Genomic DNA, 18,928 nt, shown 5'->3' with positions numbered 1-18,928 from the left:
TACGCAATTGAAGTTATGCTATTCATGGAAAAAAATTGTGATAAAATCGAAATCGTGATAAAATATTGGAAAAATCGTGATATTCTATTTTTGCCATATCGCCCAGCCCTATAACAGATCATATGAAATTGTGTGTAAAAAAATGTTATACTTGAAATTGACAACATAAGTTTATCCTTGTTCCAAATGATTTCATAAAAGGTGGAGGGTGACACACAATGCTTCAAAGAATATAAGGCCATCCATTTAATTTAGAGCAGATGTACTAATAGTACTTGCATGCAATTTGCTAAAAAGCGATGCATGTGATGCATACTTCCTTTTTGCTCAAAACCTTCATTTTAATTCCATGAAACCACTGAGTTTTGCAGAATGCTATGTCTAAATCTGAAACATAGCAATGCAAGTGCTAGTCTATCAGCATGAAGAGGGAAAGGTCCGACGGAGCGATCTGACCAGAGAACTGGTTTCTCTCTTGCACCTGCAAGTATTCCAAGAACGCCTTGTGATGGTACAGACCACATTAGTGATAAGGCACTGGGGGGTAGGGGGGGGGAGATGTGCTGCAACAAGAAAAGCAGTGCAGTGGCTTCATGTCAGGAATTTAAGAATCTGCTGCTAAAATCTTGGCGCCAGAGGAGACAAACCTGAAAAGGTGTCTACATCTTTGAGCAGATTTGAGGGTAAAATAGGCAAAAAAAGGGGAAAAATAATAAAACACACACTTGATGCATTAAAAAGCAGTTCAGGTTTTTGTTCAAGCTCTGAAGAAATAAATGGTTGAGTCGGTTCGACGCATAGGAACAGCTGAAGTTATTATCTGGGGTATTTGCACAAACGTTCATGACTTCTAACATAATAAATGTCTGAGTTGATAAAAATGTGAGTAAAAGCTTTCAGGCAAACAGAACCATTTGTTCGTAACAATGAAATTTAAACATAAAAGTTAGACATTTACACCATTCCATCACTGGTCAGCAGCAACAGCTGTCTGAGCAAAATAAAATCATTTAGTTCCTCCTTCAGCTTGAGAAGGGAGAGAAGCTAACAGGCGCTCGCCATTACATCTTTGAAGTGTGAACATTAGAGCCAGGAGGGACGTTGGACATGTTGAGGTGCAGCGATCAGTGAGAGTGGATATTTAGAAAGCCGGCAGCTCCACAGATATCTACAGGAACTCATGTACAGCTATTTAACACAAATGGGTTTAATCTGGTGAGATCTTAGAGCCTCTCTACTAAACCTCATACCTGCTGACAATTAGAAGCACATAAACTCAACATGGCGGGTAAAATAAAAGCCTCTCTGAAGCGCTGAACAAGTCTTTAAAAGGAAAAAGAAAATATCTGGAATTTTGTGTGAGCCTGTGAAACAATCCCAAACAATCGCCTGTCTTTTCCACACTTGCAGATCTGCACAGGAACACTTTGTGTGGCGCCTAATGCACCAAAATAACAGCGACACCTTCATGACACCGCTCAAACTTTGGATCAAACAGCAACAACTAATGACAGGAAAACCCCAAAACTGTCATTAAAAACTAGCAAATCAGACCTTTTTACATCTTCTAACTCATCTCAGAAACACAAATAATACTTACGGTTTTCCCTTCAGATCACTGAAGCACACAGACCTGCTAGCTTGACTAAATGCTAGTCACTTGGAGGACTCCTCTCACCCCTTGAAAGCCTTGTGCAGCTGAAATGACTCACATCCCCTCTTCCAGCCTCTGTCAACCATCATGAGGAGGTAAACATTTCCAAATATGGAGAAAATATGAAGACAGTATTGAGGGCAATATCAGTTTGGTTTGCTTTTAGCTTGGAATGCCAAACTGTGTGAGCCAGGGTCGCTCGACAGAGCCAGCTCTGTGGTGCATACCTCTCACTTGGAATAATAATGATGATGATTGCAGAGAGAAAACTTTTCACAGTTGTTTTGCATTCTGTCTGACCTAAGATGGGTAACAGCGTGAGCCTGCCTTATCAGGCCTTGTTTTTAGGGCTAAATGATGAATATGAGTCGAGTTAAAGGCTACTCCGGTTAAGCTCAGTCTATGAAACTAACGGAGTCCAGTCTGGGAGGTAGTGCTAGCCCATTTACTAGGAGAAGCCATATTACTACACAGATTGTCTTCAAGTGAGTAAGAAGATGTAATTAAAGTCTGATTACTCCCACGAGTGTCATAGGTCAAAGGCTTAACAGCTGCTCAGGGAGAAAATTATAATGTCCTTCCTGGACTGAGACGTACGGAGGAGCAACTTGGCCCGAGAGTCCTCATTTCCTGAAACAGCACGACCTACTTCATTCACGTCCCTGAGGAGAGGAACACGTTCGATGCGTTTAATGCTCACACTTTGTCGGGAAACACTTCGTTAGCTTTTACCTGGAGGTTTTTTTCACTAACAGACTTTAGAAAAGCTTCATGATGATGCAGAAAGTTGACAGAAACATTTTTTGTAGTAATCCCGACTAAAGGCAGAAGCTATTTCAGAAGCAGCAAAGAGAGACCATAAAAAAAGACACATTTTAAAATAGATAAACTATTAGCTGTACTGAGTCTTATAGAAACGTGTCTCCGGTGTCAGCACAGAACTAAGAGCTGAAAGACATTTTCTAGCCTGATGACAAATAATTTTGAGGCATTAGAGGTTGAGAGTACAGTATTGTAGCTGTTAACGCTCACTGGCTCTACATACTCCCAACTGGTAAAACTTGGGTTGCAGTGGACTTCAATTTATCCATCAACATGGAACGGACTTGGATGGAGCCGACCAATGACTGGGTAGACTAGTGGTGTGAGGAGAAAAGGCTGTTATTTCAGCAGGAACATTTTTAAAATAAAAGCTAAATTCATCATGAAATCATGTGTTGACTAAAAATGTTAGTGCCATCTAATTACGGTCAAAGACTTGGATTATGGTGCTTATTCCAAGCCGCCCCATTTGGGATGTAAACTAGTTTGAAGACCTCCTAATTGTGTCTATCAACAGAAACAACATTTCTAAAAAGATGCCAAATGAACCCAGTCATGCTACTGTTGTCGTCTCCATCGACGTGACTGAAGGAGGTATAGATTTAAGCCGTGTTGAGGGTAACACATACACCACTGTGTGGTTTTAGTGAGAAGGCCCAGGAGCCAAATCGTTCTGCTGCACAGCACTTAAGCACAAACAAATGTAGCAGAAAGTTCTCTTCACGTCAGTCCTCTCACCTCTCGCTGCTCTTATTTCCTGTGTCAATACAGAAGAAATCCTGACTACGCTAAAAAAAGATTCTTGTCTTATTTAATCTTCAAATTTTTTGTTCAAATGTAGCGTTTCATTTGTGTCAATAACACAAGACCATCAGCTGCTGCTTAAAGATCGCAATCACTCTATTTTTTATGTATATGTTGGGTTCTCTAGTGTGATGATGCGTTTGGAGCCATTTTTCTGTGGGGGTAAAACACCTCTGGCGCTCCTGTTTCAGGAAGTAGAAGTTATTTGAGGAGTGGTGGGAAGAAAACAGCAGGATTTGGAGTCTAATTTACATTAATGATGTTAGGACATCTGGCCTCTGACTGGCTAACAGCAATGAGACTCTTCGGCTGCCTTCACTCTTCTTTCTTGGGTAAAAAACTGCAACGCTGATGTTTTATCTCCACAAATAACACACGCTTGTGTTCCACCATGTTGTGGAGTTGTGAGCCAAGGTGGGTAAGGTCAAGAGTGCTAATTTTCCTTGTAGTATAGAAAAGACTAGCTTTTCCTGGCCCAGTTATTTTTTTGTCTATTTCCTTTACGTATACAGGTAATAGGGGTTGAAAAACATTTTCATGTTCAGAATGCATGTGCAACTCAGAGACACCGATTGCACTCCAAAAAGAATTAAGTATAACGTGGTTCCTAAATAAAAAAGACCTTTAAAGCATCTGCAAATGGTCTTTCCTACTTTTGTAGGACTTAAACACTGCCCGGCCAAAAAAATTAAATAAAAGTCGGTATCAAAAGAAAAGTTCACTCTCTAATATTTTGTTGGGCCTCCTTTAAATTTGATTAAAGCTCACATTCGCTGTTGCATTGTTTCAATAAGCTTCACACACGTCACAATATTTATTTCCATCCAGTGTTGCAGTAATGTGTCACCAAGCTCTTGCACTGATGACGGTAGAGTGTGACCGCTGCACAAAGCCTTTTCCAGCACATCCCAAAGATTCTCTATGGGGTTAAGGTCTGGACTCTGTGGTGGCCCAGCCATGTGTGAAAATGATGTCTCATGCTCCCTGAACCACTCCTTCACTATCTGAGCCTGATGAGTCCTGGCATCGTCATCCTGGAATACGCCCGTGCCATCAGGGAAGCTGGAATAACCTGGTCATTCAGGATATTCAGGTAGTCAGCTGACCTCATTCTTGGAGCACATCCTGTTGCTGAACCTAGACCTGACCAACTGCAGCAAGCCCAGATCATAGCACTGCCCCCACAGGCTTGTACAGTAGACACTAGGCATGATGGGTGCATCACCTCATCTACCTCTCTTCTTACCCTGATGCACCATCACTCTGGAACAGGGTCCATCTGGACTCATCAGACCAGTTTTTAATAAAGCGTTGGACAGTTCTTAACCCAGTTTTAGTCGTTTCTGCATCTCCTTAGATGTTTTCTCTGCTTGATGCATGCCAATGATCTGGCCCTTCTCCAACAGACTAACATCTTTCCCATGACCACCAGATGTGTCTTTCCACATGGTTGTTTAAGAAATAATGGAACGGTTGGGGTTAAATAACAGCTGAAAGATGATCACCCATGCAGCAACTATCCAATAGCAGGCTCATACCAATCAGTTAAATCCAGGCGATGACTCTGTGTTTTGGCAGGGCAGCGTATAAAGGTTTCATAAATTGATGTGCTGAAGCAAAATGATGAAATCATTAATAAAAGTGGACTGTAAAGGTGCATCCAAATATTTGATGACCAGAACATTTTCAGGTGTGGGTTTGTCCTACCGCATTACACTAACAAAAATGTGTGCACTTATTTCCAACCTGAGTTTAGAAACAAAAATATCTTACCAAACTCCATCAGTCCCCAAGTTAACACAAAAGAGAGGTTACCACTATTAAAGCACAAATGTATCCTACCTTTTCTCCTCTTTGGATGCAAGTAACTTCTGGAAGACAGCTGAAGTCCTTTGCAGTGTGTTGAAATCTGTTGACGTTGAGAAATAAAGACAACTCGGTTACTCAAATAGATTACCTAACTTTAATTGTGCTGTGCAGGACCACGCCAGCATAGTAAACAGACACGGTCATCTGGGGCACATTATTTTCCTGTGATTGGGTCATCAGTCAGTGGAAAGATGGAACGTGGCTCAGCTCCTATAAATTCCACCTATGAACCACAAAACAACTTCTCCATTGTTATTCTAGTGTGTCAGGAACTTGTCACAGCACCGGGACCAGAACTACCCTGGAAATAGGGCTGCTCGATTATGGCAAAAATAATAATCACGATTATAGTGACTGAAATTGAGATCTCGATTATTTAGGATGATTTTTTTATTTATGTTGATTTCATTTGTTTTTATTCAGTCATAAAATTGCTCAGGGCACAATCAGGACAAAAATAAGAAACAAGATGATCACTAAAATAACTCCTGATTCCCAGTATAAAAAGACCAATATACTTATAGCTCATAGTCTATGACCCAAGGGCTGTAGACCTTGGTTTAACTCATTTAAGTCTAACCAGTACAGACCCAAATACCAATATCTTGCAAATACTGACAGCAAGAATTATACAGTGGCATTTATAACAAATAAACGCAAATAAATTGATGTTCACAAAATGTTGCATAACATTTATTGAGTCGTGTCAAGGTGCTGTAGGAGAGTGCACTAGCACCGTGTCCTCAGAGAGATTAGTTATTAGTTATCAGCGTGAGGAACTTATTTCTACCTTATTTATAAACTATTTATTTACAGGTCCATCAGTTAATGTAATAATTGTCCCAACCACAGCTGCACCCCCCAAACCGGTCTCAGCAATCGGGACAAGCTGCGCGTGTGTTTAGCGCGCCGCACACGCACATTTAGCTGTTTTTAGTGGCTCAGGAGTCCGCAGGTGCGGTGTGTGTGTCACTCTGGTTAATCCAACAGGAAGCCGGCTCCGAGAGCCGTTTCTTTAGCGACCGACACATCACTGCATCATTCCCTTTCCTAATGTTGTGAAGAACGGTCCGGAGCGCAGGCGGAGTGTTTAGCTAACCTGCAGGAAATGTCGACGACAGTTATCCAGAAAGTAGCTAAGGGTTACCAGAGATGTTTCTGAGGTGTTCGCTAGGTAGTAGGTACTTTTAAGATTTAAAAATTCAAGAAGGGGGTCTGAAAAGCTGTTGGAAATAGCGTCAAAGTCGCCAAGTTGGCAACACTGTGGGAGGAGCGCTTCATTTGCAACTCGGGGCAGCGCAAGTGGGAGGAGCAAATAATCGGCTTGTTTTGTTATTATAATCGTTCAAAACTAAGATCGTAATCGTGATTAAAATTTGATTAATTGAGCAGCCCTACCCGGAAACATCCACAACAGGGACAATACTGACAGGTGACCCCATAGCATTGTCTACTGAAGACGACTAACGAGCACCAACACAGCCTAATACAAGTGTACGCAGCGCCGCATTGGCCGTAACACGTTTATTTTTCTATGGCCCTGTGTACCGGAGGTGGAACAACATCCTAACACTTCAATGCATCCAGAAGAGACCATGAACAACATATTCAACATTTTAAAATGTTGAACATGATTTTTATTAATGAAGATTGATAATGTGCTGTTAGGAATGTAAGAGGTTAAAGTGCAAAAGCATTCAGAATAATATTCCTGGTACCTTTATCATTATTTATGTTGTGCAAAAATGTTTTTTATTGCCTAGCTAGAAGCATCAACTAAATATTAATAAAAAATACTATCACCATAATATTTTATGCTGATTGAAGCTGCATAACAATTTCAAAACACGCAGTTGTTAGTTGATATTACTGATGAAAACTGCAACACGATTTCCTCACTCTTCTCTGATTTAGTGTTTCATCCAATTATCTACCAAATAGAAATAATTAGTTAATTTTGCATGACTTTTTTATATTGATTGCTATTTATTGCCCATCTGACTTTGGTTAGATTTAGTATTAATGTCTGCTTGTTGGCTCAGTCATTGAAGTGTCTGGTTACGTAATCATTTAGGTAATATTGCCTGTTATGGATGTGAACAAATCGAGCACAGCAGGGATGGAGGTTCCCGAGGCTGGTGAAAACACACCACTGTGGTCTCCATCAGCACGTTTACACTGTTGATTCTTATCTGGAACTTCAGAGCAAGGTCACAGAGCTGTGCTACAAGACTTTGCTTAATTACCGTTAAATAAAAGGCAGCCATTTGCATTACTGTGCAAACCACTATGTTACATGTCACACCCATACCTGAAATATATGAGGGAGAGAGAAAGGAGGCGAGTACTGACATGTCTGTTATGCCTCACATGTTGTATTTTGAGCACAGAGGTGTTTAGTAAAACCTGTTTGGGCTTTTTAATGCAGGAATGTTCTCAAGCTTCCAGCAGCGTTAACAATGAACCCTCTATCTCGTTGGTTTCCGCTAGGTGGATATATTCAGAAGACATGATGAATATGGGTTTCAAGAGGGAACGTTTTATAAACAAAACATTTTACCGATTACTGACAAAGGTTGGCATTAACGTCTCTGTCGGACATGCGTTTGTCGGTCTGTAATGTTAAAAAATAGTTCATGAACAACTGGAAATGGACTGATTCATTGGATGCAAATAAAAAACTGATTATACTTTGAGTCCAAATGGTTCAAGATGGCCACCACAGCTCATCAACATTAGCTAACACTAAAATGTCTCAAACTAACAACCAGTGATAATTAACCTGCTTCCAGTTTTTTACCTTAAAGGGGTAGTTTAGAAGATGAAGAAGAAGAAGATGAAGATGAAGATGAAGATGAAGAAGAAGAAGATGAAGAAGAAGACATCTCGCCCCGAATTGGATAACAGAAACGCAACTCTACCACTCACTTGCAATGTGGATGTTTTATTTCCACAAATAATGCAAGCCTGGAGGAGTTCTGCCGTGTGGTAGAGTTGCTAATGCTAACAGGTAGCTTAAACTAGCTGAGACGTTCTCTGCCATTTCCCAGATGCAAAACCAACAACAGCCTTCACCGTCATGAGTCAATATGGGCGAGTCCATGAATGTTAAGTGACAGTGTGATATAGATCTGTGAGGACCTAATCCTAGAGTTTCACAGTCTGTTAGGTAATTTGATTTTATCCCATATTACCTTAAAGGACGACACACCCTTTGATAGAGAGAGAGAGTAAATTGATTATTTGTAATGTCCATGTGTGTAGCTCAACCAGGCCCCATTCTGCTTCAGCCTCAAAGCTTTATCCTCACCTGCTCTGTATACCTGCATTCTGCAATTATCTGGTAGATAATACTTAACCTCCATAACCCTGGAACCTGAAATAAACCCACATGACAACAAGGAAGACATTTTACCCTGAGTCTCCAAATGCATGGAGAGTTAACGCAGAGAAACCTCCTCCGAGGCTTCCCCCACGTCACTCCCCTGTGCTCCCAGTTCTTCAGGGGCTTTATTCACCAAATGGATGGGGGGAGAAGGCGGACCTTCTCAAGTTACAGAGTTCTCTCAATTAACATCTTTGCTCAACCTTTTTATGAACATACCAACACAGAGATTCATGATGTGTAATGGGCATCTTTTAGGTCTCAAAAAGGTACATTTATAAAAATACCCAACACAGTCGATTTTCGATTAGAAGCTAATGCAGGAGATAGGTGTAGGAGACTATTTTCATGTTCGGCCTGCATGAAACACTCAGAGTAGCAGATTATAATCAGAAATAGTCCTTAAAAATAGTCTTTTAGTGAATCACACCTTTAAACTAATCAGGAGACGGCTGATGGGTGGATGAAACATGCATGCACAACCTTTATCACACAAAGAATCAAATACATAAAACACCTTTTTTATCTAGACAACAGGTGTTCCCGTTCTCTCTCCAAAAGCCAAGCTCTCTAAATCAAACTCCTTCAAGAGAATTCTCATTAAAATATGTCATGAAGCACAAACAGGAGAGTAACTTGACTAAAGCAACCGGGGGGGCCCGGGCTAAAAGGCAGCTGAGGCACACGTCTTTTAACTTAAACATCATCAGCGCTGTCAAACGAGCCCTTTTTAGCCAGAGATTTTAAAGACAGTTCTGTTTAATGTTGCCTGAGCAGAAAATGTGTCGGAGCGACGCAGATATATTCGGTTTGATGGCAGCTCTCTTGGGGGAGACCTCGGCTGTATTGATTTGAAATTCACAACTAAGTCAAAGTTTGTATTCTGTCTTTTGAAGAAGAAAGCGTGATTTATTTTCCCATTTTATAGCAGAGTAACATCTAAAGCGCCAACCAATATTCTTCTTCCACTCACGAGGAGGAAGACAATGCTCTAAACTTCACAAAGGTTTTGTGTTGAATCAAATGATGGAGGAGCACAGAAACACGGAAATCTACAAGACCGCTCCCAGTCTGTAACATTACAAGTCCCGAACTACAACCTTCTCAGATTAAAAACTGTAAAATCTAGAGACGCACCAAATAAATCCGCTAATGATCGGAATCAGGCAACATTCTGTCTGATCAGCTTAACTGGTGTTTAACCAGTATGTAACACAACAGTACTGGTGTGTGATGTTGAGGTTTTTCATTAGTTGTCAAATATAATCATCAAAATTAAAGAAATAAACACTTAAAATTAGGGATGGGTACCGAATTCGGTACTTTTTAAGGTACCGACCGAATTCCATAGTACCGACCGAGCACCGATTCACGTCATTTCAAACGGTGCCTCGTTTCGGTACCCGTCCATCATAACGAGAACTTGCCAAGACAGCTGCGCATGCGCAAGAGCGTTATGTCGTCGCTTGCTGTGAACCAGTTGTAAACAGAGCAGCATGGTAGAAAGAACGCACGCTAACGCTTGGGTCCACTTCACTAAATGTGATTGGTAACTGGGTGATGATGAAACCAGCGACAACGATCTAAGTGAGACATCCTCATCTTAATCTGCTCCGGTAGGTAAATAAAATGTTTAAGATAAAGTTAGCTTGATATGTTAGCTTCCGTTTCGCTAATGGTGCGTTCGCTTTCTCCTCGGAACTCCGAATTCCCGACTAGAAGAACATGAACGCGCTCTAAAGTTTGGCTTCACTTTACTAAATGCGACGGGTGATTGGGTGAAGATGAAACCAGTGACAACGATCTAAGTGTGAGGCATCATCGTTTTAATCTGCTCCAGCAGCTAAATAAACGGTTTAAGATATCGTTAGCTTGATATGTTTGCTTCCATTGCTACCATTGTTATCAGCTAATGGTGCATTCGCTTTCTCCTCGGAAATTCTAACTTCCCAGTAGGAAAAATCAAATGAAAAAGGACGGTAAAAGGAATGAAGAAACACAGTAAATTTAGTTCACAGTAAATATGTTTGCTTCAGTTTAATTATCAGCTTATAAAACTACAAGGACGATGTTAAAATACAAACAGTTGTATGTTACTTATCGTGATATTTATCAAATATTGTTATATATTGAGAAAAATATATATTTAATTATAAAAGAGAATTAAAATAATAAACACTCAAAAGTATCGAAAATTGGTACCGTTAAGTACCGGTATCGATTCGTAGGTACCGGTAATTAGTACCGGCTCGATTCAAATGTCAAAGGTACCCATCCCTACTTAAAATATACCCAGTCTAGATATAATGAATGAATCTCATATACTAGTTTCGCTTTTTGAATTTTACTGAAATAAATCAACTTCTAATTTTATGACCAGCACCGGCACGACTTTGTTTCTGGTCCGGGAACCCACCAACACCAAGCTCTCACTCATGCTAGCAATACCAGATATTTCCTCAATTCAGCAGTTATACTTTTCAAGTGGGCTGCATCTCGGAGCTAGAAGGTTGCAGGTTTGAATCCCAGCAGTGGCATTTTTGCACAGAGTTGGCACGCTGCCCATGTGCATAGCTGGGTTTTCTCTGGGTCCTCTGGCTTCCCTACACAGGCCAAAAACGTGCATGTCAGGTTACTGGAGACGCTAAATTGTCCCTTTATCTGGTGACTCCTGGAGTTAGGCACTAGCTACCCATGACCCTACTTAGGAATGAGCAGTTAAGAGAATGAGTAAGTAAGAAACGGGTGAGTACCTATGCAAGTTAATTTGAATTTTAAAGGTGACTTTTATTCTGTTAATTATGGTTCTTTGAGTTAAATCAGAATCAATCAAAACTGGAATCAGCAGGTAAAACTTTGCAAGCATCATCAGAAATCAGAAACAGGCTTTGAAACCACAATCTCTGCATTTAGAGTAGAAGGCATTTCCTTTCTTATTCTAAAGAGATATTTGAGGAACTTAAGTTTATTCACTTGCTCTAAAACAGGGGTGTCAAAGATGCGGCCCGCGGGCCGCATTTCGGCCCGCAAGCGGGTTAAATCCGGCCCGCGAGATGGTTGTGTAAACTTTATTTTCATACTTTACAATGTAGAGTGAAAATAAACGTATCTTTGTGAGCAAGTTTTCTCTGTAATGAGTATAAATAAAACAAAGCTGCGCTCAAGGCTCAAACAAGAACTTGAATCCCATCCTGAAGATGGCCGCCACTCAGGATGTGACTTCTGATGTTGATGTTCTGGTGAAAGCTAAAAGGTGTAAAGTAAAATGAGTCAAATATACTTTAAGTGCTGCATGAAACTGATCTTGCCATGTGATCTGTAAGCTCTTTGAATCACTAAGGAATGTTTTTTTTATTGATTGATTTTTTTATTTTTTTCAAATTTTCAAGTACACTTCAGGTGTTGTACTTGTACTACACTGTCCTCAGGCTCCAGCCTTGTTTTATATTGATTGAATTAAAACAAAGAAAACAATCTGAAGTTTTTTTTATTTACCGGTCCGGCCCACCTGGGACTAGATTTCCCTCGATGTGGCCCCTGAGCTAAAATGAGTTTGACACCCCTGCTCTAAAATAACTGAAACTATAATAAAAACATTGTTTTTTTGTTTTTGTTTCAAGTCTCTTCAGAATATTATATCGACTAAAGCAGTGAGTCAGTCAACGAAGTCATCCACCTGGGTTAGGCCCACTGAGTGGAAGACCCCTGATGGTAATAATGACTGTATTAACACTGAAAACCAAAAACACAGACAACAATAACCACTTTCATGCTTAGTGTTGAAAAATGTTCTCTTAAATATCATGAAACTTGGTTTCTGGTCAGATTTTAATGTTCTTTGTCATGTTGCATGAATCCATGATGATGTTCCTTTATTATCCTAACGCCATGATTACTGATGGTGGCCATTTTGAATATTTCACAATTCATAAGGGTGTGGCCAACAGGGGTGGACTGGCCTATCAGGCATTCTGGCACCGTCCAAGTGGGCCGCTTAGCCAAGTGGGCTGCTTTCCCAGCTTGGGCCGACACTACTCCACAGCTGGTAATCTGCAGAACATTAGCTACATGGTAACCCGAAGCTAACAGTTTTTCCAGGCATTTTTAGCAAGAAAAAGGCAGTAGAGCAATAACGTAGGAGTTGTTTCATCGTGTTAGCATGTAGCTAATGTCCCAATGATATCGGCCCGTGGAGAATGAGAAGAAGAAGAAGAAGAAGAAGAAAATATCATGAGCTGATCTGGAAAGCCAGGGCTCCCGGTCGCAGAGGTCTGACCCTGCATGTAATTTAACAGTCCCAGTCCATATTAGATCTCACATTCAGCCTGGAGACGAGTCTGCGGGCGGCAACACCCCCCTCCCCCACCGCTCTCCCAATGAGGAGGGCCAACTGAGGGTCGACGATTCGTAAAAATGCCAGGGCTGAATTTTGGTCCCAGTCCACCCCTGCATCCCTTTATGACCACATGGACCCATCTTCTGAAGGCTACTTCCGGCAGGATAAAGCACCATGTCACAAAGCTCAGATCATCTCTAACTGGTTTCTAGAACATAATGAGTTCACTAGACTCCAACCACCTTCACAGTCACCAGATCTCCATCCAGTCCAGAACCTTTGGGGTGTGGTAATTTAACTGTGTGACGATGTCCTGTTAACATGGACCAGAACCTCTGAGGGATGTTTCCAGCACCTTGTTGAGTCTATGACATGATGACAGCTCTGAAACAATAACTCAGGAATCATCTGTAAACTCACACCTGAAACCTCGAGACCGGTGTTACACCAAATTCTGCGACCGATCACAATTTGTGACCCCAGGGGGCAGTGTTGCGTTTTGTTGCGTCTGTACATCCTGAATTGGCATAAAAGAAGAAGATGCTGCATTAAAACGGTAAACTACGTAACCTTTGAGGAAGTAGTGCGGCGCGGACCGTGGATATTGAGAAGAGGGTTTGTTAATGTTTATTGCAAACAAACGGGACAATAAATGCAGCGATAACCAGGGCTTTGACAAGAAATGTTTGCTAACATTAAACATTGATTTTACAACATGCGAGGTCCGCAGGTAAAATGTTCAGAACTTCCATTTATTGAAATTGTTGTGATCTACATCCTCAGTTAGAAACCACTGCAGATTATCTGGTTGCCAAGTTTTGTTTTCCTGTCACTCCAATGCCACTCATATATACTTGTGGAGATAAATGGGAAATAAAATGACACAAACATCGCGAAACGCCTTTTGTTGTTATTATCTTCGGTGAAAATTAAAGACGCATTATTACCGAGATCCAGATGGTCACATTCTGTGATAGCCACTATCGTACTGTGTGACCTTACTGTTACTTCAGTTACTGACTTTTACATCACACAAACTGTTTCTGGTAACTTATCTGATGATGTAGTTTATAAAAAAGTGCATTTGACCTCTGACATCTGCATTATTACTGACATGCAGGTGGTCATATTCTGTGATAGCCACCATCATATTGTGCGATCATGGTCCGCGCCGCACAACTTCCTTAAATCTTACGTAGTTTAAGGTTTTAACGTAGCATCTTCTTCTTTTATGCCAATTCAGATGTACAGAAGCAAAAAAATGCAACACTGCCCCCTGGGGTCACAAATTGTGATGGGTCGCAGAATTTGGTGTAACACCGGTGTCGGTACAAGATCTGCTCGGGTGCAAGATCGGCTCGGGGTCCGTCGACTGCCGATGACGTCTTGGCTGAACCTGAACCTTACGGAATTACGTAATCACGTTACGTTGTTATCACGTTACGTTGGTCCAGGCAAATCTTTCTGTTGGAAAGATGGACAACTTTTACAAAGAAATCCATCATTACCTCTTTGAAAATACACTTTTAGCATAGAGCTGCATGTATATTAGGGCTGAACGATTAACTGCATGTGCAATTAAATTGCGATGTGACAAAAGGAGATTTTCTAATCGCAAAGGCTGCAATTTGGCAGCGAGTGGTTAGCGCAATGCTAATATACATGGAAAAACCCATAGGAATGCTAATGCTAATATCACTGATTACATTATTATAAATTATGAATTAGAAACATGCCAAATGATTACATTTGGAGTCTAATAGAAAGTAAAACTACCATCAATCAAATAAGTACAGACAGGTATTTTAGTAAAGCCAGAAAACTTTTAACTCCAGAGTTTTGGCTAGCAGCTATGAGCGTACCTGAACTACGCATGGACAAGACGTCAAAAACTCTTAACACAAAATACTTCAATAAACGGGACACACTTCTTTATGCAAATACAATTTCACAGGGGTTGCTAATACCTATGATCCTTCAAGGGATGTGCTCAAAGAGGAGTTCAACATTATGAATAAAATATAGTGTTTTATTTTACAAATACCATTATAAACACAAACGTACGTCGTAAGAAACATTATTTTAATAACGAAACTGCTAAATTCTTTCCAACAGTATAGATGTGTAGTGTATTTTGTCCGAGTGGGTTTGCCGTACTTTGACGTCATCGGCAGTCGAAGGACCCCGAGCCGATCTTGCACCCGAGCAGATCCTGTACCGACACCGACACCGGAACTAGACCCATTATGCTCCTTGTGTCACAGCTCGGGTTCATGTGATGACTGTTTTTACTTTATAGCCAACTCTGGGCCAGTGAGCACAATTAATATTCGCTTCACCTCTTTTGATGAGTGACAAAATATTTGTCCTGTCACTTATAATAAAGTTTAACGGGCAGAAGTGGTAGAGCTGGCGTCGAGCCGCCCAATCCTCCGGAGCCTAATGAGACACTAACGTGGCAAATCTGCGGCCGTAAAGCAGAAAGTCCCGTCAGCCTGTGCTCGGAGGGCAGCAGCTTGTCGTTGGGGGTTTTCGCTCACCTCGGCGAGCTCCAGAGTAAAACTCAGCGACACATTTGTGTGCAGAAAGGAGCTCTCCTCTGGTGACAGCCTGCGTCTTCCGCATTGCTCAGCGGCGGACAACTTGGCTGTAAACAGAAAGCCCCAGAGAGTCCCGAGCAGCCAAACTTCACACGCTTTCATATTTTCTACGCATGAATGAGCCTTCACCTCCGGGTACCGACAGGCTAGCTTTGGTCCTACCGGCCAAGGCTATCCGTGTCGAGTCCACGCCCTCGCTGGTAACGCCGTCCGAGCTCCAGTCACATTCATATTCTCGCCCGACAACACAAGGCCGAACAAACGGAGGACTCACGGCTCCAAACAAACTCCCGCTCCGGACGAAAGCACGCGCCGGGCGGGCGGCGCCGCCGAACATAAACCGTTAAAAAGTGCGACGGCTCGTCCACTTACCTCGCTTTCTAGGAAATAGGCGACGGGCTGAAATCCCTGGGAAAAAAGCTCAAAAAAGTCTAACTTTCTGGATCCAAATTGTGGGAGAGTTGTAGGCCGTGACGTCACGCCCTGAAATTCCAGCCGTCTCAGTCAGTTCAGAGGTTTGCCCATGTAAGGCAGCAGGCCAAAAACACGGCGACCAGCGCCGAAAACACGCTGTCATGCAGTGTGGAAGGAGAAGGCCCAGTCCCTCAGCTCTTATCAAGCTGCTTCCCTTCCAGCGGCGGTCACTGTTTTATACACAATAAACCAGAACATCTGAGGAGTCCATGTGCAGCTGTCACATAGCAATGATTCTGTACTTTTATAGGCTAAACAAAGTATGAAAAAGTGTCTCAGAAATGCAAAGAAAAAAAGAAACTTCACAGAAATGTTGAAGCTGCTGCCAGTGGCTGATGTGGGTCACCGTGGTAACCACCAGTAACTCACTGTGGTCACCACCTTGTTTTCATTGTAACAACACATTTTTCTCATTGTCCGACATCGCACTTGATCAGCGTTGCGAACTTCGCAGTAAATTAAGTAGCTACTACTGTTTATCCTAAAAGTTTCACTTTCTATCAAGTTTGATCACCTAATTAGAATAATTAGGTAGAATTGTACCCCCCCCCCCCCCCCCCCCAAGTGTGTTTGTTTTACACTGAGTAGGAGATGCTCTGTATCTCACTTTACACCTGTATAGTGACAATAAAGGCATTCTGTTCTATTCTAATGGTGGTGGATAGGAATAAAGACGTGGAAGAGAAAGGGTGAGAAGCAAACTCTACTGTGAATATATCTATAATTACAAATTACATTTTTTATTGTCACAGTTCAAATCCTTTGCCTTTATCTGACCTTTGAACTGGCAACGGTTAATCAACTAATCAGTCAATCAACCTTAAAGCAACACAAGGCGTAAAGGCACATCGAGTAAACACTACATGAAAGTACATGACTAGTCCTAGAAGCAGGTTGGGCGACAGAATCACGTGAGGCACGTTTCCACTGTAGGAGTTCTGGGACGGAGAAAAGTGACAGAGATACGATGGGTCTGTCTTTTCAGATATTTGGCATTTTTTACTGCGCTCAGGACACCAGAAAGCGCTGTAAGCTGTGCATTTTTCACACGAGTTAACTACGTCCCACTCAGCAACTCCGCCGGGGCCTTTCCAGGTACATACTCCAGTTCAGGTATGCTTGCTGAAATGGTCCGGAAAATGGTTCTTTCAGGTAGCACGGTGAAATGGAGGCACGCCCATGCCACCAAGGTCAGGTAAAATTACCTGGAAGTTCCAATAGTGGGAATGGGCCTGCACTTAAACCAGGAGCTGATTCCACAGGAGAGGGACCGGATCTGCCTCCAAGTCGAGACCCAAAAGCATGCACCAATGCAGGAACTTAGATCATTCTGTTTATTTACTTTCATCTGGGATTTAAGGATCATTCAGATCTGACAAGTTAGAAACATTTGTCTGCAAAAGATCTGAAACGTTTAGATCCTTCAGAAGTTAGCAGGGGACATTGTTAACTGTCAACTGAATATTTTGGTAAAATATCTGCAAAAATTCTAAAAATTAAAACAGTTTTTTGTTAAAACTATAAAAGAAAACAAACTCCCAGTTCAAATGTCATGATTTCTGTGATAAACTTTGATGACTGTGGAGTCGTGACAGAGCTCCTAAAGGAGGTGGGGTTTTCTTACCTGTTTCACCAAACTGTAGTTGCTGCTCCCGTAAACCTTTCTTGAAAATATCTTGCAGCTTTTTGTGAAATTGTGTAATGTACCACTACATAATGTCACCACAGATTCCAGATTGAATGACATCTTTTTATGTATAAACTGGATTATTCTGTTAGATTTATTTAACTGGGGGCTGAAACCAGAGAAGAACAGCGACAGTTATGTCTCTGCATTGGCATCCTTTATAAAAAAAATGCATGTCCACACATGACATGTACAAGTTTAATATTTCAAACCTACACATTAAACATCTTTTTTAGAACCAGGTCCAAGCTTAGCTGTTTTTTCTACTTATTTAATCAACTTTTAAACTATCGGCCGTGTCAGAAATCACGAGCATTTTGGAGATATTCAAAGGAAAATTAAAGTTTTTGAAAATTTCTTGCAATAAAAAAAAAGAGTATTTTGGTAAAAATATAAAAAAGAATTCAGAAAATGTTTAAAAATATATTTAAAATGAGCAAAAATAGGCAATTGGGATTTAAAAGAAAAAATGTTAAGAGAGAGAGAGAGTGAACAGGAAAGAGGGAAACCATTGGATCCTGAGGAAGGTGGAATAGGTGGGGAGAGCAGAATAAAGAGAGAGAGGTGAAGAAGGTCATACAAAAGCCAGCTTGAACAAGTGAGTCTTCAGCTGCTTTTTAAAGGAGACCACTGAGTCCACTGATCTCAGGCTCAGGGGGAGAGAGTTCCAGAGTCTGGGGTCCACAGCAGCAGATGATCTGTCACCTTTGACCTTTAGCCTGGTGCTGCACAACCAGTAGGCTTTGGTCACTGGACCTCAGGGACCTGCTGGGGGTGTAGGGACTAAGAAGATCACCAATGTAAGATGGTGCTTGTCCATGTAAGGCCCTATAGACCAGAACCAGGATCTTGAAATGAACCCTGAAGTTGACTGGCAGCCAGTGAAGCTGGAGGAGAAGCAGGGTGATGTGGGTGTGTTTGGAGGACTTGGTCAGAAGCCGAGCACAGGCGTTCTGAACCACCTGTAGACGGTTCAGGGAGGTTCTGCTCAGACACGTGAAAAGAGAGTTACAGTAGTCTAAGCGTGAGGAGATGAAGGTGTGGAGAACTGTCTCAAGTTCAGAGCGGGACAGAATGGGACTCAGCTTAGCAACGTTCCTGAGATGGAAGAAGGAAGAGCGAACAAGAGAACTGACATGAGAATCCAGGGTGAGAGCTGGGTCAAAGGTCATGCCAAGATTCCTGACAGAAGGTTTGGTGTGAGAAGCAAGCTGACCAAGAGAGTCTCTGACTTTGGGAACCAGCTTGTCTGAGGCACAGATGAGGATCTCAGTCTTATCTTCATTCAGCTGAAGAA

At 41.6% G+C, this 18,928-nt stretch overlaps 1 protein-coding gene across 5 annotated transcripts in view; it reads right to left on the bottom strand.

The window, feature by feature from the left end:
- lpp (LIM domain containing preferred translocation partner in lipoma) overlaps positions 1 to 16,098 on the bottom strand; it is a 275,115-nt gene extending 259,017 nt beyond the window's left edge. Inside the window, exons 1-2 of one of the 5 annotated variants that reach the window (XM_015962371.3) lie at positions 15,843 to 16,098; positions 5,123 to 5,189 (exon numbers count right to left, since the gene is read on the bottom strand). The gene's annotated coding sequence lies outside the window, so the exon portion shown is untranslated. Of the gene's footprint in view, positions 1 to 1,600; positions 5,098 to 5,122; positions 5,190 to 15,410; positions 15,546 to 15,599; positions 15,807 to 15,842 lie in introns of those variants that run through there. The other 4 variants (XM_015962372.3, XM_015962374.3, XM_015962375.3 and 1 more) reach the window with 4 other exon arrangements.
- Positions 16,099 to 18,928: the final 2,830 nt, after the last annotated feature.

This window comes from Nothobranchius furzeri, chromosome 16 (genome assembly GCF_043380555.1).
Source record: "Nothobranchius furzeri strain GRZ-AD chromosome 16, NfurGRZ-RIMD1, whole genome shotgun sequence".
NCBI lineage: Eukaryota > Metazoa > Chordata > Actinopteri > Cyprinodontiformes > Nothobranchiidae > Nothobranchius > Nothobranchius furzeri.
This window is presented reverse-complemented; position numbering and strand designations above follow the sequence as displayed.